The sequence below is a fragment of the Periplaneta americana genome, chromosome 7 (genome assembly GCF_040183065.1).
Source record: "Periplaneta americana isolate PAMFEO1 chromosome 7, P.americana_PAMFEO1_priV1, whole genome shotgun sequence".
Classification (NCBI taxonomy): Eukaryota; Metazoa; Arthropoda; class Insecta; order Blattodea; family Blattidae; genus Periplaneta; species Periplaneta americana.
In genome coordinates, this window is record NC_091123.1 from 137,852,156 (window position 1) to 137,875,428 (window position 23,273).

Here is a 23,273-nt window from a genome sequence, read left to right on the forward strand (position 1 = left end):
AAGTATAGTGTAGGGGAAGGGTGAGGATGAGGATGATGAGGAAGGGAGAAGGGGAAACCCGGTGCCGACACGTAGCCTACTCCTGTCGAATAGCACCAAGAGGGCCACCACGCTTAACGTCCCCGTCCGACGGACCAATCACTATCAACAGTGACGCATGTCTTCTCTTCATATGAACTGCGGAGAGATTGGGATTTAACCCAGGCATATTGGTGCACAATCTAGTGATTAGAAGTTATGCACCGCCACCTCTTCTAGTCCCAATGTAGAAATTTTACACGAAAATTTCTGACCCCGCCGGGAATCTAATCCGAGCCGAATAGTCTGAGACAGACATTTACCACAGTCAAAATATTTTTGAGAAAAAGGCGCATATAATGTACATAATGAATAGGGACCGGATTTTTATGTAATTACATATTATATTCCTTTCAATCTAACCGTATATAAATAACAAATCTTTGCGAATCTTGTAATTACAATTAATTTAATCAAATTTGATACTACATATTTTTACATATTTACCCCACATTACATATTATGGCTTGATATTACATAAATCTACATATTTAGGGGGTTTATTCATTTTTACTTCTCTAAAAAGAAAAAAAAAAACTTCTCTTAGGGAAGTTTACAATTTGAAATACACAGATTTAAAAAGCCTTTTTACCTACCCAAGAAAAATATTTCGGCACGAAACATAACTTCCTTAGTTCCAGGCAAACAACAGTTTGTAAATGCCTATAGTTTGAGGTTTTAGTAGGTACTTTGTTTCTTACAGAGAGCAGCTAAAATGCATGTGTCCCACATCTCCTCTTATTTTCTCCTAATCCAGTAAAGCAAAACAGTGCTTGCAGTACTGTTATGTCATTCATTTCACTCATTTCTCTGGTTTAGTACTTAGAGGTAAAGTGCAAGTGAGTTTACCTACTGCTTTTAACTAACTAAAATGGCCCCTATATCTTCAATCCTAACGAAAAAAATAAAATCATGGATAGCGATGGACGAAGGTTTCATTATAGATGGAAAAATAGTAATGTGTCAAGTGTGCGGTAAAAAAGTCGGGTGCTCTATGAAATCACAACTGGAAAGTCTTGCCTATCCTATACCTGCCACATATTGATATTAAATATTTTCATGATTTTACATATTTTGGTACATATTCACCTTATTTTTCTTACATAAATATGTACATATTTCTCACCTTGATATTACATAAAAATCCGGTCCCTAATAACGAATGTGTATAAACTCAGAATTGAAAAATTAAATACACACAAACAGAAACAATTACCTAAAAATAATATTTTGAGGATTAATTTTCGTCAAGAGCCTTCAAAACGCCTTTTCCTCAGAGGCAAAATTTTTTACTTAATGCGTTTTGCTTGTAAGCTGACGGATTTACAGTGTTGCAACATCGTCCATTTGAAGACTTTATTCCGTTAAAACACGCAACTTCGGATATATATGTACTGTATATGTAAATAAAAGAAGTGTCTTAATTTTTGCCAAAGAATTGCTTTGTGGAATGCATGTCTAGAACTTTTATTCATCCTGTGCTTACGACTAAGGCACTGATAATAGAGGTAGGCAGGGTAACACAGACAAGGTCAAAGAGTGGAAGACATAATACACATGATGACTTATGGGCAACGATGACATTACCTGTCAATTCATTCCTTCTTAATATGAAGAAATGTAAAACGGAAAACTATAAAAGAACATATTTCTTCTGAGAACTGGAAAAGAGAACATAACTTTCAAAGATAATAGATTCATTGGTTGCGTTCGCGGTACTGTCGCGGTTAAGGTGTAACGCTACAAAGCCGGCAGATCGCGAGTTCAGTTCCCGATGGGGTCATGGATTTTCTCCATTGATCTAACGCAGGCCTGCACAAGGTTTGCGCTCTCCGAGCCAGCTCACAGCTCATGAGCGGAATGCAGATATTAGCTGCGCTCTGTATAAGGGTGGGCTGGAAGAAGAGGTGATCTCGTACAAAATGTACACAACATGAAATACAGTACTAGTAAGAGTGTTTATGAAATGAATTTCCGTTCAGTGTTTGCAAAACTATCTTGGACTATTATTAATTAATAAAGAAATATTTATTTTACAGAAATAATAGAAATTCTATAGTTACGGTACTTAAATGTACAATATAATTTCGTTATATTGTTATTTATCAGTAGCCTACATCAAAACGGGGTTTTATGCTGTTGGCAGCTGAAAGGAACAGTAGCCTACTGATCGTAATGAAACATCAGTTACAGATGTTCGATGTCTGCCTTTATTAAAGCTGATTATAGAAAACAGTTTCTCACAAATATAAATGTTGAGCCAAACATAGCAATCATTTTCACAGCCAGCCTGTGTAGACATGGATATTATTGCTAATGTTCAGTCTTGTAAAACTCAACCAGACTAGTAGTATTATTCAAATAATCTTTTAGCCCTTAGGTCACATTGAAGATCAGTAAGTTCGAGCTGTAAATCGTTAAATGTTAAATGTTATGTTCCGTCTTTTAGATTCCTCCATACTGTACTGTAGCAGTAGGTGAGCAATAGTTACTGAGAATAGGCCTACACACTGCACTCCACTAGATAACTGAGTGGTCGTTTCCCTCTCCTTTACCTATAGCAAGTCTATGTCATTCTGACGTATCTTCCTTTCCGTTTCGGCGAGCGGTAAACACAGCTCTCCCGCTCCGAAGGAGCGCGCACGCTCGTTGAGCGCTGTTTGTGCAGGTATGATCTAACGCCTCCAGCCGCACTATGGTCCTCAGTCTAACGGAAATAAGTACCACGAACATTTCTTTGGGAGTAAAAGCGGCAGTACGTAGGACTGGCATCCTTACTGTCGTTAATACCAGTAGTCTGTAAAGGTGGGAGCCTCAACGTCCCGCTAAAATCTGGGCCGATTTGGTCTGTAATGGAGTGATTTTTCCTTAGTTTTGTAAGCTTTATGAAAATTAATATTTCGTTTCCAAAACGGAGACTATCAGTCGACATTTTTTGCTGTACGAATATATGTATCCAAATCGGACGGTCATTCGCTTGTTGAAATTTGAACTTCGTACAGAGTAAATAGGCTATATAAGTAGTCACGTTAGCTAGATGTTATATTCAGACTGTCAACTTAAATTTGTATGTCTTAAATATAGGACTACACACATTTATACTTGATTAAATTAAATATACAAAAAAAAAAATTAATCCATGGCGCTACAGCCCTGGAGGGCCAAGTCCGACCAGCCGGCTGCTGGCCTCACGTCCACATGCCGAAGCAGAGGTGGACGATCACCCAATCAGAATGGAGGTATCGTGTGGTTAGCACGATGATCCCCCTAGCCGTTATAGCTGGTTTGCTGAACCGGATTTTCGCTACCTATCGTAGCTCCCCAAGTGCATCACGATGCTGGGTGGGCTCCGGTCCCATACACTGGCCGAAATTTCATGAGAAAATTTCTTCCCCCATGAGGACTCGAACCAGCATTTCCGTCTAAATGACTTATCAAAGCTTCTACAGAAACAAATGAGGCTATCAAATGCAAAACTCGCCTTATCCAGGTAAAGTGATTTGTCAGAGAACAGGAAAAACCGTTATGGATATGGACAGTTTTGCATTTGATAGCAGTTTTCTGAACTCTATGGAAGAGGAATTAGACAAGATTTGCACAAGCCGACTATATCAGTAGATAGAGCTCCAAGAAGTATAACATCCCATATGTAACTCATTTTTTTTTTTTTTTTAATTTTGGATAAGGCGAGTTTTGCACTTGATAGCCTCAAATATTATGACATAATAATTTCTTGTTTTATTCAATATCATATATTGCGAACGTTTTCGCCAATTGGTATCTTCAGGCATGAATTAAAATATCTGATATAGTACATATTGAACATGTGTGACAATATTTAGCAAATACAAATGAATGATTAACAATTAAACAAGAGTTTAAAATAAAATATATTAAAACAATATCTTCTTCGGTCTAGAACTTTTTTCCCGTTCACCATTTCTTCCAGTGCAACCTTCAGTAGGCAGTTTCATCTCAGCAAATTTCTTTTTCTCTTTCTGTGATCTGTATAAGGCATTAGAAAAGTAATAGCAACATATTTACTGTTTCACACTAAATTTATTTAGGTTACTTTTGACATTACATACTTCAAATATAGTCTCTTGCCATGTCAACAATACATTGTCAAATTCTTGGAAGACGGCGGACTTCATCTGCAGCAGCATTTCTGGACATCTCTCTCACTGATCAATCTAAAGCTCTTCGGATGTCAACTCTTGATTGAAAGCAAATGTCTCGCTTCCACTCAACTTGCAATAGTTCAGTATGGTAGAACTTCTCTCCCACAGGCTTCTTGTATGCCCTGGAGTACTGAGTTGCATGTTTTTCTCTTGGAACTTCGATTTTTATGAAGCACCTTTGTTCGTACTTGTAGGGCTGTATTGTTTACTACATTGTATTTATAAAATATGGCTACTTCGAGACTTTCAATATTGCAAATTTATTAAACAATTGCTGCTCTATTACCACAGTCTAGTAAATACAGTTACGAAGCTCAATGTGTAGGAAATATGCATCCATAGATAGTTGCTAACCACTAGGATCGCTACTATCGCCCCACTACAGACAACGCGAAATAGTACCGACACAGTCTATTGTTCCTAGTACCCTCAACAACTAAAGCTTCGTGACTGTATATACTTAGACTGTGCTATTACGTAGTACAAGATTTCAATGGTCACCAGTAGGAGTACGGATTTACACCATTGTTGCCATTACTTATGGAATACCCTAGTGTTTTATTTAAATAGAATACTGATTTTTGCATATAATATATTTTCCTATACCTTGCATTATAACCTGGTAAAAAGCAAAGAACATTGTGTTTGCATGTGTTATTGTTTATCCTAATTCATGTATGCAATTTTGTCTTTCATTTTCTTATATCATCTACATACATATTAAGTAATGTAGGTGACACTGCAACCTTGTTTTAATTCCTAGTTTATTTCAATTTCATATGTCTCACTTTCATTTAAATTGTAACATTATTCAAATTTTGTTTTACTCTTATAAGATGTTTCGGAATTATTCTTTCTTTCATTATCATCATAATTTTATATTCTGATATGGTCGAAAGCGTTATTGTAAGCTTAGTCTATGAATGTCAGATGTGTCTCTAGATTAAATTAAAGTGTTTTTCTATAATTTGTTTCAGTATAGGCCTATCATAAATCACGTAAGATCGATCTTTCATAAACCTGAAATTTCTAGTAAAATGAAACTAGAAATTAGGTTTCCTAGATATTTTACTGTTATGTTAATACAAATTTGGCCTACTTTTTTTTAATTTTCCACAAAGTCTTTATATTTTTAACTTATATATATATATATATATATTACTTTGTCTTGGTTCTAAAATTATTTTGACGTACCCCATTTGTCTAGTCTTCATTCAGCTCTATATTTATTACTCTATCGTTACACGTTGAAACTAGATTATTCCACAAAAGTTGTCCTATTTAGACGTCTAGGATTGTAAGCTGTTATACCAGTTCGGTTTGTCGTTATCTTGTTGAGTAATAGATTTTTAAGTGAAAAAGCTGCCAAGTTGGCCGTGATGTATGCAAAGCCTAATGAGCGCTGCTTGAACAATTTTAGAAAGCCAAGGTTGTGGGTTCAAACTCCATGTAAAGCAAGAATATTTGTCCACTATCGAGTGATGTAATATTTTCTCGTAAGTACAGGTCCGGCCTAACGTTCCAAGGGTCCCACATCGTGTTTGTCTACTTTAGCTTTTTGTGTAAAGGACAAATAATCAAACCTCGATAGAAGTAACATTTCCTATTAATATATTACTGGGGATTCGAGAAAATCCATATAGGCCTAATTGCGAGTAACAACTATGAAGTAGCCTAATGGAATTGGGATAAGTAAAAATAATTTGCGAGCAAGGGTTTTGGCGAATCAAAACAAATGCTGAGTTATATGAATTATATAAAGATATCAACATTGTTGTTGACATAAAACTCAGAAGGTTAGAGTGGCTGGGACACGTAGCCAGGATGGAGAACAATCGCACACCCAAAGCTCTACTAGATGCATTGCCAGTAGGAAGAAGGAAAGTCGGACGACCTAAATTGAGATGGCTGGATGACGTTCAGGCTGACCTAACAAAAGTTGGAATTAGAAGATGGAGAACACGAGTATTAGATAGGAGTGATTGGTCGGATGTTCTGAGGGAGGCTAAGGCTAAACTGTAAGGGCCGTAATGCCGATGATGATGATGATGATGATGATGATGATGATGAAAAATAATTTGCTGTAAGATTTAAGTGTGTCTAATGGACGGAATAAAAAAAAGCTACGCATAACAGGTCATTACTCAGAATGTGCTGTTAAGAGACATTAGGCTTGAGATTATGGCCAAAATGGCGAAAAAAATATTTCTTTTTACATGAATAGTTAGGGTACCGTACCTTGTACATTTTTTAACGTCTAGTCCTATATTTAGTCCTCCCTCGCCAATTTTGAAGGCTCGGCAACCTTTCTGAATCTACGCGCAGCTATTTTAAACGCACCACACCTCCTAACAATTTCGTTTTCTTAAAACTACGTTTTTGATCAATAAATCGAATTTGAAAACAATTTATCAAAAACTTTGGAAGAAGTTTCAAAACTCAGTCGCAGCGCCTCTTAACAGTACAAGTAAAGAACAGTTTTTGAGCCAAAACACTTAAAAATTAGCTAGTGAACTATATATAAAGAGACCATATTATTATTATTATTATTATTATTATTATTATTATTATTTATCCATCGACATATGTGTGAGTAATGACAACCTTGGGCTAACTTTTCATATAAATAATTGATTAAATAGCGATCTTACTCGTGTTAATTGTGTAAGCATGTGCGGCTTACAGCTGTTTCGGTGCTTCTTCACACCATCCTCAGAGCCTACTAGATCGCGGCGTCATCTCGAACTTCGCTGCCTGTTGTGTGGGTGCGTTCGATTGTTGAAAAGTGTTGAAATGTAGTGTCAAATAGTGTGTGTGTTCTGAAATCGATCTGTGTGTTGAGAATTTGATCAGGGTGTGTTTTAGTGTGTCTGTATATTTCATATTGTTCTAGTGTGTTTAGTTTTTGGTTTTGGGTTGCATGTGTTGGATTTCCATGTCTGTATTTATGTTATTGTATGTGTGGTTAGTATTAGTTATGTGTTCGGCATATGCAGATGTATTGTGTCCTCTGGTTATTGCTTTAATGTGTTCTTTGTATCGAGTTTGAAATGATCTGCCTGTCTGTCCAATGTAGAAACTGTCGCAACTATTGCATGTGAGTTTGTATACGCCTGTGTGGTTGTATTTATTTGTTTGTGTTGTTTGTGTGTTGAGATGTCTTTGTAGTGTGTTTCTGTTCTGTATGCTATGTTGTATTTCTGTTTTCTGAATGAGGATGCGGTCTTGTGTGTGTTTTTGTTTTCGTATGTTAGTGTGATGTATTTCTTGTGTTCTTGTGTTTGTGTTGTGTTTCGTGTGTTTTTGTGTTTGTTGAGTTTTTGTTTTGTCTTCCTTATGACGTTGTCTATTATGTTTGGGTTCAACATGAGCTGTTTATAGTTACGTATGTATTGTGCCCGCACCTGTTTCGATAGGTTTGCAGTGTCTGCATATTTAAATAACAGTAACAAATTTAATCAAGTTTCTGGAATTAGTTATGTAGATATTAATTTCAATTGCTCCTGACGACTTTAGAATTGTTATTTTGTTTTAAAATGTTCTCTGAAGAACCTACATCTCACGATTAATGAAACTGCGATGGATTTTTAAATTTGAGTATTGGTTAATGAGATAAAAAAGTTTCTTTAAACCATAATGTTTGCTTGGTAATTTTCTTTAACTTTTGAAAATTAAGAGTTCATTCAATGCATTACTTTATGTATTGGAATATGATGAGTGTTCTTGCAACGTTTCATGTTAGTAAATCAGAGTAAATGGAAGCCGGTAGAGACCTTTTTTGATGGGACCCAACAGAGTAATATGTAAGTAAATGATAAAATAACTAATCCGTTACTTCTTGGATAGCTCTGCAACGGCAAATAATCACCATTTAACACTTTTCTATTAGGAAGATTCTGGAATGCATGGTATTGGCAAAATTCATTGAACTATGATCTAAAATTTTACAGAAAGTATAACTGAATTATGAATTCCTCGCGGCTGTAAACTGCTGCCTCAACAGTAGCAAAGTTGTGAAGAGTAAAAACATTAAAACAATGAAGGAAGGATTGAATGAACGGAGATGCGCTTCGTGAGGTCAGTAACCGGAAAATCTCTTCTAGACCAGAAACGGAGTGAGGATATCAGAAAGGATACAATCATATTTAATTTAAACGAGAAATAGAAATGGAAACAACGTAGGCTACTACTTAAAACGTTTGCGTGTATGAAAACATAGATTTCAGGTTGTGTGCGGCCACGCATATAGGCCTAGATCATCTCGGCTCTAGCTGTCTTTCGTGTATACTATACTCCGTTCACAGTCCCGCGCCGTGGCGTCGCGGTCTAAGGCATCCTGCCTAGGACTCGCGTTACGGAATGCGCGGTGGTTCGAGTCCTCGTGGGGGAAGAAATTTTATCATGAAATTTAGGCCAGTGTATGGGACCGGTGCGCACCCAGCATCGTGATGCATTTGGGGAGCTACGATAGGTAGCGAAATCTGGTTACGAATGCCAGCTATAACGGCTGGGGGGATCATCGTGCTAACCACACGATACCTCCATTCTGGTTGGATGATCGTCCACCTCTGCTTCGACATGTGGGCGTGAGGCCAGCAGCCGGCTGGTCGGTCTAGGCCCTTCACGGGCTGTAGCGCCACGGATGATGATTATTATTATTATTATTATTATTATTATTATTATTATTATTATTATTATTATTATATACTCTGTTCACATACACAACACGCAGTATTAATATTTGAGGAGAAAAATTCGCTCCGGCGCCGGGGATCGAATCCGGGCCTCTTGGTTTCTACGTACCAAGCGCTCTGACCACTGAGCTACGCCGAATTCAATCCACAGCACCGGACCGAAACTTCCTTCTTCAGCGTTTCCCTTTGTGGCCGGACCCCAAGTCAGGCATATACGTTGACTTTTTTCTCCTCAAATATTAATTGTCAATATTACAGATATTATTCTGTAGGACAAATTAATAAAAGCCTTTAATATTCTCATGGCTAGCAGTGCATATTTCTGTACAGATTACTGTGCACTTAACTGCGGAATCCCGGCCAAACCGTGAGTGCGCCCCTTGTATATGGCAGTTGACTTCGACATAAAAAAAACTACATGCTACATTTCAATAACAACTAAACATGTTTTTTCTCACTACATGTTGATGTTTAGTAGACTGTCCGAAGGCAGGTTTGAACCTCATAGGCCTAAGTTACACCAATAAGGCATCACTCATGAGGCAACTAGGCTACATGACGCAATTTATTTCTGATTAATAAGTTATTATTGTTGTAGTCATCCTGGTTGGTGTAATTTATTTATTTTATTGTTGTAGTCATACCGATATCAACGAATATCATTTTGTATTTCCAAATCTACATTTGACATATTTTTCCATTGTATTATCTAAATTTATTACACAGTCATGTAAGGAAAAACCTGGAATACAGTTATATCTGAGAAATTTTGTCACGATATTTTAATGCGAAACTGTTACAACTCAAAAAAAAAAAAAATGTCACAAGTTACATAAAACGAATAACGACAAAATTAATATTTAAATAAACTTCTATAACAATAATGATTATTATACCAATTTTCAATGTTGTGCCATGATTCTCTGATTTACCATCTACAATAGAAAAGTTTAAATGGCTCTACTGAAAAATCTCTATTTTTGAGTTGTAACAGTTTCGTTCTGAGTCATCGATGTAATACATATTCCGTGCGATATAGTGTTAAAAGTTGTGTAATCAAGATGTATAAATTTATCTGAAATTGTACAAATATTATTATTATTATTATTATTATTATTATTATTATTATTATTATTATTATTATTATTATTATTATTATAGGCCTATTACCGATGTATATGAATTGTATGCAGAGACTAATCAATAGTACTCAATAATTTGTTTGTGCAAGTGTGACTTCTTTAGTTCTTACTTCCATGAATAGATGGCGAGAATAATAGTCAGCGTCGCCAATAGTACGTACATGCATTTTCAGTTCTATAATGCGAGTACTTTGACTTTGTCCATAATTTGTAAATATTGTAAATCTCTGCCGTCGCCGAGACTTGAACTCGGATCCGTGGTCATCGTAAGCCAGCAATCGTGCCAATTGAGCTACCGAAGCAACTTTCTGCAAATGGCTTGGATCATGTTTACAGTCTTATATCTACGATGCTATCTTTTGTTGTGCGGTAGGCTATCTAAGAAGTTAATGGCTTGTTTCAATGATCATTATTTCGTTTCGAAGTAATTGTCTCCATTTATAAAGATGCAGGTGTAATCCCCACCGACGTGTATTTCTATTTTGTAACACCGTCTATCCTGTCTGTATTTGGAGTTTCTCTACTTGGAGTCGCTGACCGGACGTCTGCGTGAGTTCTTGCAGCAACTGTCCATCAAGATGCTCCACTAGTATGGCAAGCCTGATCCATCATGATGGTTTTATATAGCAACAATTAAAACTCCCTACATTCGCAACTCTTATTACTTTTATTTCAGGTTTCAGCTGTTTTGCCGACAGGTTTGACAACCTTTGCAGCAAAATCCCGTACTAACTCGTAAAACTGCTTTTTGAATACTGCAACAAAAGATGGCCATTTACAAAACAAGAGTAAGACAACGCAAAGTTTGGTCTCAAGCCTATGAGATTAGCTAATATTTTATATTGATTCGTATTAATCCTTAAATAGACTCCACGGTGATCTAATAGCTAGGGAGCTGGACTTAAAATCTTGTGGAGCCGGGTTAGATCCTCGGCGTACCCCCAATTTATAAGTTGTGTTAGACAAATTAATGGTCCATGTAAGACGAGGATTTTCTCTGGGAGCTCCGGTTCCTCTGTGGCACCCCAGTAAATCTCCATCATCATCTTAACTCAACTCAACTCAACTCAACTCAACGCGAGTTTAACATAGATCAGACTCCTACAGCTCACGACTGGAGTTCGATGATACTGGCGTAATATGCAAACAAATCACTTTTCTAGGTATAGGAGGGAAGAAAAGTAATTCATCCATTTACGTAAACCAGGAAATATCGCGATTTTCAGTTTGATCATTTTCATTAGGTTTTTGTTTAATCACAATACAGTACTGTATTAACAATGACTGTTTTTACTCACGAACTGAGCTTTCCATGCGGACGTATTCATTATGCAGTGTATATTATACTGTCTACAGCACATTAGCGTACAATATAGAGAATGAAGTTAAATTAAAAAATAATCATAATATAGATATTTAAACACATTTTTGAAAATGGTGGCCGTTCATTTAGATACAGGCTTCAGTTCTAATGTGCATATTATCGCACTATAGACTATTGTACGTAATTCCAATTGCCAGGTTCGTACTTCGTATCAGTAACTCATGTTGAAATAATTCTGTACCTACTCTATAAAAGAGTACCTTACGTACTGTAAATTCAATCTTCACTTCTGCCCCATCCGAAAAGATAAAATTACTCAGACATGCTATCTACTGTCCGTCCAAGTGGTTATGTCGCAGAAAGGGAGGAAATCACGTGACAGTTAATTACTTAACGAGGCCCTTTTATTTAAGTTATTTTAAACAGTTGTATGGGTATAATATTACGTAGAGGTCCAATTCCTAACAGAAATTAATGTTCTCAGAAAAGAGCTAAGACAGCCCAGCCACTAGCCTTTTCAGAGAGGCGAATAGAAGCAGGTAGGGAAAACCGGAATGCGACGTAGGCAAATGGACGACAGTACCTGTGCAAAAATGATTCAATATTGAAAGTTCTTTCGTCACTGGAAAACGCGAACATATTTTTGGAACGTACTGTTTACTATTGACCGTAAGGCTACTATGACTGTATATGCGGTCTTGGATCTGTGTGGAGGACGGTTGAATTTCATTAGTAGAAGGGGTGGGAGTGAAGTACATTCAAAAACTCGGGTACAATAAAAATTGAAGTAAAAATAAAATGATGTCCCTGTATAACGGCTGGGGGGCTCATCGTGCTAACCACACGATAGCTCCATTCTGGTTGGATGATCGTCCACCTCTACTTTGGCATGTGGCCGTGAGGCCAGCAGCCGGCTGGTCGGTCTTGGCCGCTCGTGGGCTGTAGCGCCACGGATTATTATTATTGTTTCTAAGCTCTCAATATTGGTCTCCGTAAATTAACGTGAGTACGAATAAAGCACAAACATTATCAGAAGTTTATGTTCTATACTTTAATGTTCTTCATATTACTACAGTATAACCACAGTCTATTGTAAACAGTCACGAAGCTCAATACGTAGGGAATATGCATCCATAGATAGTTGCTAACCACTAGGATCGCTACTATCGTCTCATCACAGACAATGCGAAATATTACCGGCACAGTCTATTGTTCATAGTACCCTCAACAACTCAAACTTTGTGACTGTGTGTACTAGACTGTGGTAATACTTTAGAGGGAGTGGAAATTATGTTAAATATCAAAATTGTGATAGTCTCTTTTTCACATCATTCATAATTCGCTCTTTATGTTACCACGGGTGTGGTCGTCGTCTGTTTAAAACTTTCAATCTGATATCTGTATTAAATGAAGTTTCGCAACGCATTTACAACAGGTTATGTCCCGCAGGTCAACTCCAACTTGTCGTGGTCCAGGAGTTGTCGTTCTTCGCTTGATTTGCAGCCAGTGAAAGAGACTCTGTTAGTCTAGGCCTATTAAATGGACCTATGATTAATTTGTAATTATTCTGAATGTTGTAAAGGTTAGGCTCTAACAATTTAACTTATATAAGCTACCACAGTTATTCCTACAAATAAAAATCACATAGCCTACCAAGGACGAAAATAATAACACCGACTTGGCAACGTCGAATTCCAGTCATTGGTTTTCCGTTTCCACATCGACACATCTGGAACAATCTGGCGGCACACAATCATATTTGTCAAGAAGGAAGTTTTTGAAAATTAAAAGCAAATTGTTTTTATGAACATGTCATGACAGATCAAATATTTACTTTTCTTCTTGCTCACCACCACCATCATCAGCATGTCAAATGGCTTAAGCTTTCTGGTCCGTTTCGACTTCAGAAGAATTGATATCATTTGTGGTTATCCCCATGTTTATGTTTATGTTTATTATTATTATTATTATTATTATTATTATTATTATTATTATTATTAGGCAATGTTCCACAGTCTCTTTTTTCTATAATTAATTGTTTAGTTGTTCTTTTGTTTCGGTCATAAAATACACATAAATTCACCTTTCTTTAATCTGTACCAATTTATAGTCGCTGTAACTCCTAAATAGGTCATAAAACGACTGTATGTAGTTTACTATTGCGAATGTGCTGTTGTACGCTGTCTATTATTTCGTGATAATTGGGATTCAATCCAGCATTTGCCTTTATTTAACTGAAAATTAGTTACATTCAGTCGACGAATAGCACGGAAAAGCCCCGACCGGATCGGTCGGCACAGGGAATCGAACCCAGGACCTCCCTAATACGGGTCTAGTGCGTTACTAATGAGCTACCTCGCTCGGTAAATTAATCTTGTTTCCGTTATAATTTATTTATTCACGATCTTTATGTTCAAATTCATACAAGTAGCAGAGTTACATGTGCGAGTCATCTGTTACTTTACAATCAATTAATGACCTTAATTTCACTCAGATCGTTTAAATTGTATGTTTATCACAGCTGATCGTTGTTAAGTTTTCGTATTCATTTCCTTTAAACTACTTGGATTAATTAATTATGCAGAATTGTTTAGCACAGTGATCGGCATTTCTTGATTCGCGAGTCAACACCTTAATATACAAGCAGGGTGAAGGGGTAAAACATGATCCCCCTTTCCTTAGCCCTCACTTGTTCATTCCAAGTTCTCCTCCTCCTCTTATAACTCCCTCCTCCTCTTATACCTCCCTCCTCCTACCTTCTCGTTTGCTGTGTTTTACGGGTTGTATTTTATATGGCGTCATCTTTACCGACCACTGTTAGCATATTCTTACAAACTTTTAGCCTTTCCAAAACACCAAAAGTTGTAGCAATTTTGTTATCTTTTAATAACAACTTATAATCAACTTCCTTTAGAATACAAAGCTTTAGGCCCCTACCAAATTTTGGGTAGATTGAATATATATATATATATATATATATATATATATATATATTTAACTTCGCTATATCAACTACTAGGTTATTAATGTACTACAACTGTAGCATATAATCACAGTAGCAACTTCGGTCCAAGGCTTTGTAACATGATAATAGATAAATTCCCAAACGTACAATTTGCTAATGCTCCGTATTTTAAAAAAAATTATTAAAAATTGCTGTTAACAGAGAAAATTTAAAGTTCAATTATTGTGATATCTGTTTTTTCTTCTTATTTTATTTCTTTTATTACTTTTTACTCTGTTATTCAATAAAATATCTTAACATTAACTCATGTGGAATGCCCCCTGAACACGAGTATGTAACTTACTCTTTCTGGGGGTGCTAAAGAGTTCTTATATTTAAAAAGAATCAATATGTATCTTTGTTCTGGCAATAAATTATTATTATTATTATTATTATTATTATTATTATTTAGCGTCGATGAGATTGGTGATAGCAAGATGATACTGGCGAGATGAGGCCGAGAATTCGCCATAGATTACCTTGCATTCACATTACGGTTGGGGAAAAACCTCGGAAAACCCCCAATCCGGTAATCAGCCCAAGCGGGGATCGAACCCGCGCCCGAATGCAACTTCAGACCGGCAGGCAAGTGTCTTAACCGACTGAGCCACGCAGCGCCGGTGGCTAATATATTTTAATTCTCGGTTCGTTTTTTTTTTTTCCGATGGTTTCGAACTTTTTCTTCTTTCTCCCTAAATTTTATAATGTTACCTTACTGTTCTTATTTATTTTCTCTCTTTAATTCTTGTTATATTATGCTATAAGTTTTTCACAGACTGTAATTTTATGATTTGTTACATTGTACAATATATGTATATGTTTTTGTATAGCCTCTTGATATGAGTTTTACACGTTGAGGCATATTCAATAAATAAAAAGGTAAAATAAAATGAAATCTTACACCCAAATTAGGTTTATTTTCATCACTTTTAAATATGAGTTATTTATAGACAGGCTTTTTAGACGAAATTTCAGTTTTATTCACTCTAAAATACAGCTCATAATTAAGTTATTTTACTATGATTCTAGACAAATGGATATCATGTATTTTGACTTCTGGACTACAAGAAACTCTCGTAAAATGTAAACGACTGATACAATTACTTTCCAAAAGGCTTGTATTATTTCACCTACTTAGTAAAATGTTATTGTTCATATGATAATAGGATTTCATTCAAAAGATAAAATATTTATTTACGATAGTGTTAAAAGTGACATTTTTTGTATGTTTGCGATACGAGGTCGCAGTCCGAGTGGAGCAACCTTACGAGGAAAATAAAGTTATTTTTAGCATGTGTCTCATACATTATTTTTTAGACACCGTTCGCCTGTGCTGATGTGCAGACAATTTTCCCGACTTCTTCATTGCTATATCCGCCCCTAATTCTAATAGCCAAATTTCAGCGCATTGAAATCAGGTGATGGTGTAGTTATGTGATAGAGCATTGGATTGCAGACCGAGAGGTACCCGGTTCAATCCAGAGTAAAACCTAATGTTTAACTACGTTACTTAACGATGCTATATCAACTACTGGGTCATTTAGCATCAATGGAATTTGTGATAACGAAATGAGACCGAGGATTTGCCATTAATTACTTGACATTCGCCTTATAGTTGGGAGGAAACCTCGAAAATCCCAACTAGATAATCGACCCAAGCGGGAATCGAACCCAGAAACTCGGAACATAACCTGATTTTTACGATTGCATTGAACTCTTAATCATTTCATATAGTATTAATAAAGTATCCCTCCGAGTAACACATCTTAACAAAAAACATTTCTACAACTACGCCTGTCAGTATTTTAACTACTTTATTGATCGGTTACGATTAATGCCGTGGTGGCATCTGGTGGAAACAATTGATAATATGTGCAAACAGTTGGAAAGTCAGTGTTAATAGTACATAGTCCAGGGACATCATTTTATTTTTACTTCAATTTTTATTGTACCTGAGTTTTTGAATGTACTTCACTCCCACCCCTTCTACTAGTAAACTTCCAACCGTTCACGACACAGAGCCGAGGGCGCGTAAGCAGTACTGAGTTACTGAATATAGTACGTTTCAGAAATATGTTCGCGTTTTCCAGTGACGAAAGAGCTTTCAATATTGAATCATATTTTCGTACGGGTACTGTCGTCCGTTTCCCTATGTCGCATCCCGGTTTCCCCCACCTGCTTCTGTTCGCCCCTTTGTAAAGTTTAGTAGCTGGGCTATCTTAGCTCTTTTTCTGAAAACATTAATTTCTGTTAGGAATTGGACGTCTACGTAATATTATTCAAGTGTTTAAAATAACTAAAATAAAAGGACCTCCTTAAGTAATTAACTGTCACGTGATCCCCCCCCTTTCTACAACCTTGCGACAAAACCACTTGAACGGACAGTAGATAGCATTTCTGAGTGATTTTATCTTTTCGGATCGGGCAGAAGTGAAGATTGAATTTACAGTACGTAAGGTACTCTTTTATATAGTAGGTACAGAATTATTTCAACATGAGTTACTCGTACGAAGGACGAAACTGGTAATTGGAATTAGGTACAATAGTCTATAGTGCGATAATATGCACAAAACAACTGAAGCCTGTATCGAAATGAACGGCCACCATTTTCTAAAATGTGTTTAAATATCCATATTATAATTATTTTTCAATTTAACTTCATTCTCTATATAATACGCTAATGTGCTGCAACAGTACAATATACACTGCATAATTAATACTTCCGAATGGATAGCTCAATTCGTGTGTAAAACACTAAGTGTTAATAAAATACTGTATTTTGATTAAACAAAAACCTAATGAAAATTATCAAACTCAAAATTGCGATATTTCCTAGTTTACATAAATGGATGAACCACTTTTCTTCCCTCCTATACCTAGTAAAGTGATTTGTATTTTACGCCAGTATCATCGAACTCCGTCGTGGAAAGGGTAGCAAACGGTGTTTCCTGTTTCAATCGTTAATAGAAAGGTATAGCCAAGTTAATATTAAAAATGTTAGTAAAAATAAAATGATGTCCCTGTATTATAAAACAAGTTCATAATGATATACTTTTTTGCAAGAGTCAATATTTAGGAAACGAGCTCGCTCGTGTCCTAATTTTGATGAGTACAATAACGGTACAGCATTACAAACGTGTTTCAGACATTTTTGTATATCATTATGAAAATGTATAAAGAAATATTAAATTTGTAATGACAAGTAGTTTGATATCATGAGCTATGAAGAAATGAGTTGCTATGACAACGAAAATGTATTAACTATTATTGCACGGGAAAACGTTTAATAATATTAAATTTATGCAATCCTAGCATTAAAACATGCTTGTTATGACGCTATAAATCGTATACGATTTGCCTAATTCTGGCACTGGTGTCAGAAAAGGTTACCTAGCAACTAGTATTCCATAACGTCTTCACCGCCTTCACAACATAATTTTATACAATGTACCTGTAAGAAAAAGCTTTAAAACAATAACAAAATAATATTGTCTTAAAATGGTTACTTAATCTTGCAATATATTAAGTCATATCCAGTACTCATATCTCTACTACTTCATCATAACATTAAATTTTGTAAATTTATAATAGTTTCTTTTACATAGTTTAATGCTAGAATAGCATAAAAGGTTGTATGTAACATGTGTATAATCTTCATTATAAACATTCGTGAAAATTAACGCGTGAGCTTGCTATAATTACCAAGATTATACACTACTTACATAAATTACTATTGTGGCACAAGTTACATCGTCATAGGCTAATAGAAGTCACGTCGTTTTAGTTTCTATGGTAATATTTTACTAGTGCAATAATGTGGCATATTATGCACGATTTTCACTACTGATAGAGATTGTTTATAAAGCTGGAATACAAAAAAAAATAACTTTTCGCTAGTGTTGAAAGTACTTTTCGCACGCTACCTTATAATATTATATTTTAACACGTAACACACTTGCCTAGCGTTAAAAGATTTAGGCATACTTCTAGGAATAGTCTAGAAAAGTGTATCGTTAACCCTTAAATTGGCAATACACTATTTCTTAAACCGTGTCGAAATGCAAAGAAAACAAAATATGTAATATTCATATTATATTTGTTGTATATTCTGTAATTTTTCTTAAATTCATATTTTCCTACCAATTTATTTTCTCTTATTTTGTTAACATTATAGCATAAATTGCACGGAGTTACGCAATAAGAGACCAAGCGCCAAAAACCTGTTTCGAGATACTGGCCATTGAAATATTATTTTGTATAAAACATTTTATTCAAGAAGTATTATAACATTCATACTATTACAAAAAATAGCACAAATAATACCAAACAAGGCTAACCGATTTTTGATAAGAGACCAGCAGTTGAATTAATATTTCAAAGGAAAATAAATACATGAATTTTATGCAATAAACGAATTTTTGCTTATAAATAGCAGCAAAATTCAGATATCGCAGTCTTGATTTTTTCCGAGTTAAATTAGCCTGCCATCAACAGATTTGTGCAAATATCTCTTTTTTCTCAAAATGTCGGTTTGTCTATTATTGCGTAACTCCGTCCAATTAAAATGCTGTATCCTATGGAATGCTTTGTCAATTTAAGGGATTAACTACAAATCTACAGGAAGAAAAACTCAATTACGTCATTCAAAAGACTAAGAGAAAACAAAAAAACAAAATAAAATTTAATATGCCCAGAAGCATTATGTGACTAAGCTACGGATGGTCCCAAAGTTCTGAAACACAGAGACCGCTTCGTGAGGTTAGACAAACTGCCTGTAAGGACATCCACTCAATTTCTTACAGTTGACGTATCCCGGAGACATGCTTGGATTCCGGCGTTACTTTCAAACGCGAGTCCATTGACTGGAGTCACATGATTGTGATTATGATGTAACGCATTAGACGTGACGACTTCCACCCTATCAACCTGTTGTACGGAATGGACAGCGTTGTCACACTGCTCAAGTCCTCATTAGCAATTATTCACTGCACTGAGTGACGCAGTCCGATGAAGGTAAGCAACTCTGCGATCCAACCGAACAAATACACGGTGAGCAGTACTGAAACAAACATGGCCTAAGATAATTTCACGTCCAAATTTTCTCTGCCCTTTATTCATGTAAGTACGTATTACTATTTTTCTTTACTGCATACAAAATAAAATATAAAATCTTTATTTATTTTCCAGTTCAACAGATCTTTGTTTCAAATATTTAGGACGTAAAATTTATAATTTAAGAACAACGCAATAACAACAGATTAAATGGCATAATGTACCATTTTTTTAGAAAAACATTAAAATATAAACATCTCATCCTTCACAATCCACAGTTCCTGAAAAAAAAAATGGCTGGCCTAATTTTACGAAGTTCTAGATACAAGGTGCAATCGACATATTTCCAAACTGCGCTTCACAGTTCATCTACATATTTCAATTTTCCATACGTTTACGCATGCAATCTGGGAAGAATATTGAAAGAATGAGGTAAAAAACGAACGTTCAATTAAAATGCACACAGATTTTGCGTCTACACAGTGCGCCATGTTGAACGTCATATTAATTAATAAATATTAAGTATCAATTCAATACTTAGGCCTACTTGATTCGCAAAATTGTGGTTGAACACTCCAGAGGAACTCGTATTGCGATAATGTTCAATAAGTTAATCGTATTTGCCGCTATTTTCAGCTTAAAAGTTCCATCATCACCAAATAAAGCTATTTTCAGTTTATTCACAGCCACCTAAAACAATCAGCTGCCCGCTACATGCTGCTGTTGAACGAAAAACGCACAAATACCCACCGGCGATGGATAGCTTTCAATTTTCGCATGCGTTCTCAATTTTAGTTGAAAAAGCATGCACAATTGAATGCGTTTCGTTCACTCTTGCATGCATTGCTTGAATGCTTAAAGTTGAAAGAAAAGTTTAACCGTGTAGATGCACATTTAAACATACATGTGCGTGCCACTGAAGATCATTGCTTCCATACTTGTTGAGTCAGTCTATCAAACAGCGTGAGATTGTCTTCAAGAACCGAGTTTCTACACATTATTTTGTGTAAAAATGTTCTGCGATTATTCCTGGAATCTCTCTATACACGCCTTATGCCTAGTCTTCTTCTCCGCCTTTCAAGTGAAGCAATTAGTATAGATTCCAGGCGTTTCCATGATTCTAAATAACTTCTCCGTTTCCTATGTGTTATGTTGCCTACATTCAGGGTAATACGGAAAATTATTGATTGCCCCTTGTAAAACGCATCACGCATTTTCAGCAAACAAAAGCGTTTGTGTATATATATGCTACTTGTAGACAGTCATGCGAAACTTGTTGCCTACATACAGGTGGATTCCCATTAATGCTCGGAACATTTTTTTCTGAAACTGTAGGCTACATCAGCACGGGATCATACTCATGCGTCTCTTTAGAGAAATATGGTTTTGAGGTACATATATGTAGTTACTTCATATCACAACTGTACCATGGGTGCGTTAGTAAATATTTAATCATAATATGATTGATTATAATGTGGAGCAGTAGTATCCAATCTTTGAAAGGAGTTAGAAAACATTTCTTTAAGGAATTTTAATCTATTACAAGGATATTTATCTCCTTTTAGTATGGATGGCTGTTTGTTATGTGTTACGTCTTTTTTCTCTATTACGTAAGCGATAACTAGGGAACGATTTTCTAGTTTCGTATCTATTTTGTTTCCTACGTTCTAGACGTTATGATATTCAGACAGATATTTCTGTTTCATGTACTCAGGATCTCCCTGTTAACCTAATATTAGTGACAGACTACAGTCACTAATCGCGATTATCATTATCGCAATTATTTCTAATCGTGAATACCGAAAAAGTGTGGACACACTAGGTCACGCTTGGTCCCATCTGGTCAATAGCTGAATTACCATAGAGGAAACAATTTTCTCCGTGTTCATATTTTTGTATCAATTGTTTCCCTCCTGGACAATACCTGAAGTTCATACTTTCTTTCGATGTTTGTTCACTGTTTTTCTTTTTTTGTTGTTGTTGTTATTTGCATGTTGACATGGGAATTTATTTGTTCCATTTTTTAGAGATTTTATAACATAGACTGATACAATTTATATTATTTTGGAAAGATTTTTTTATAACCTACACAATTTAAATCATTAGACCTACTATTTATACTTATTATTTTGTGATGAAATATATATTTGAAATGAACCCTAACCACAACACTATCCGTCGTAATGAAAACTCAAATTAAAAATCTGCAAAAGAAATCTGTTAGGCCTAATCCATGATTTATTAAAATGAAACATGTGAATCTTTTGTTGCCCTCTATATATGAATAATTTGCCTTTCATTTGTTACAATATTTCTTTTTACTTTTCTCATATCTACATTAAATTTCTCTATTACTTCCAATAGTAACGAAATGTAATTTTCTAGCCAGTCACTTCGTTTTATTTTCTCTTTCGTATAATACAATAAAAGGAGTAACAAAATTCCACAGCAGAAGCTATCACGACTTCCTAAATAACAGAAATCAAGGTGATTCGAAAAATATTACTAAAACCCTACTTTCGTCCACTGGGCCGTGCCTCAGCGCGGTTATCTAGTTCTGGAAACAGAATTAAGCTCCTGATCGCGATTAGGTCGATAATCGCAATTAGTGACTGTAGTCTGTCACTAGTATAAAGCGCTTAAATGAACCATAAATTCTTATAAATGCCTAGATACCATGTTTGTGTCTCAAAAACGCCTTTTTAATACTTTACGCATATTTAAAATAAAAATACCGGTACCGAAAATGTAAAAATTCCCCCCCCCCAAAAAAACTACACAAATGATCTTTAAAATGTAAAAGAATTCTCTTACAGACAAACAATGATCTGAAAAGTTCGTTGCATATAGGTCTTACAAGGGGAGAGAAAAATTTACCCAATTTCCTACAACCGAAGTTAGTTTGGAGAAGTCCATTCTAGCATAAAAGAAGGTGGTAGGTTGTTCAAGTTAGGCGAGAGTTTACAAATCAGTTTTGCGTCAACGCACCCCCGTTATGCGAAATGAAACTGGCCAAGCAGCCAGTACTTTTTCAGTCATAGTATTTCAGTTTTCAGTTCAGCAAACTCATTGTCAGCACCAGTTCTTTATACATAAATTCCACCTGAAATGGAATATTTACTAAAATTAAAATTATTTGCTAATTTTATATAAACTCCTAATAGTCCTAAGTTGGATTTTGTAAAGTCCTAAATCTTTCTTTCTGAGCACCTAGAAATCCGTTCCCTAGCGATAGGCGTAACTGACAATTTTACAATATGCTTATCACCTAAACAGAAAGTCCTCGCGATGGTAAGACTAAACGTATCCAAGAGCCCAATATTTCATATGAAACATATTTACATTATTATTATTATTATTATTATTATTATTATTATTATTATTATTATAATATACAGGTGTTCCATTTTTCTAGTGCACCTATTATAACCTTTCTGTTTGAATAGGTATTGGAATTTTTGTTTTTGAGTGTTATGTAAAAACGAGTGGCTAACATGAGTGTGGAGATTTGGTGCATGTAACTACATTATGGTACAAAATACAAGTGACGTCATCAATTTTTCAAATAGCACTACACACTTTAATCATGTTACAATGATTACACACATTAAGACGAGTTCAAAAATGTATCACAATGTCACCTTCCTAATCAATAACAACAACAAAACCAAACAAAAACGTACTTCTAATGTGATAATGTTATGCTTTGAGAGTCACAGAAGATGTTCCAAATGGTGACCATTCACATTAATGCACATTCGAAGACGTTCCCCGAAAGACCGTATGACTGCCCGGCAT

General features: G+C 35.5%; 1 protein-coding gene and 1 non-coding gene across 8 annotated transcripts in view; both read right to left on the reverse strand.

The window, feature by feature from the left end:
• fus (epithelial splicing regulatory protein fusilli) overlaps positions 1 to 23,273 on the reverse strand; it is a 544,142-nt gene that overhangs the window by 371,127 nt on the left and 149,742 nt on the right. The window lies entirely within an intron of this gene.
• Positions 9,018 to 9,092, reverse strand: TRNAT-CGU (transfer RNA threonine (anticodon CGU)). Its single transcript is given in 2 exon segments — positions 9,018 to 9,052; positions 9,056 to 9,092. It is a non-coding gene; the product is annotated as a tRNA-Thr (tRNA).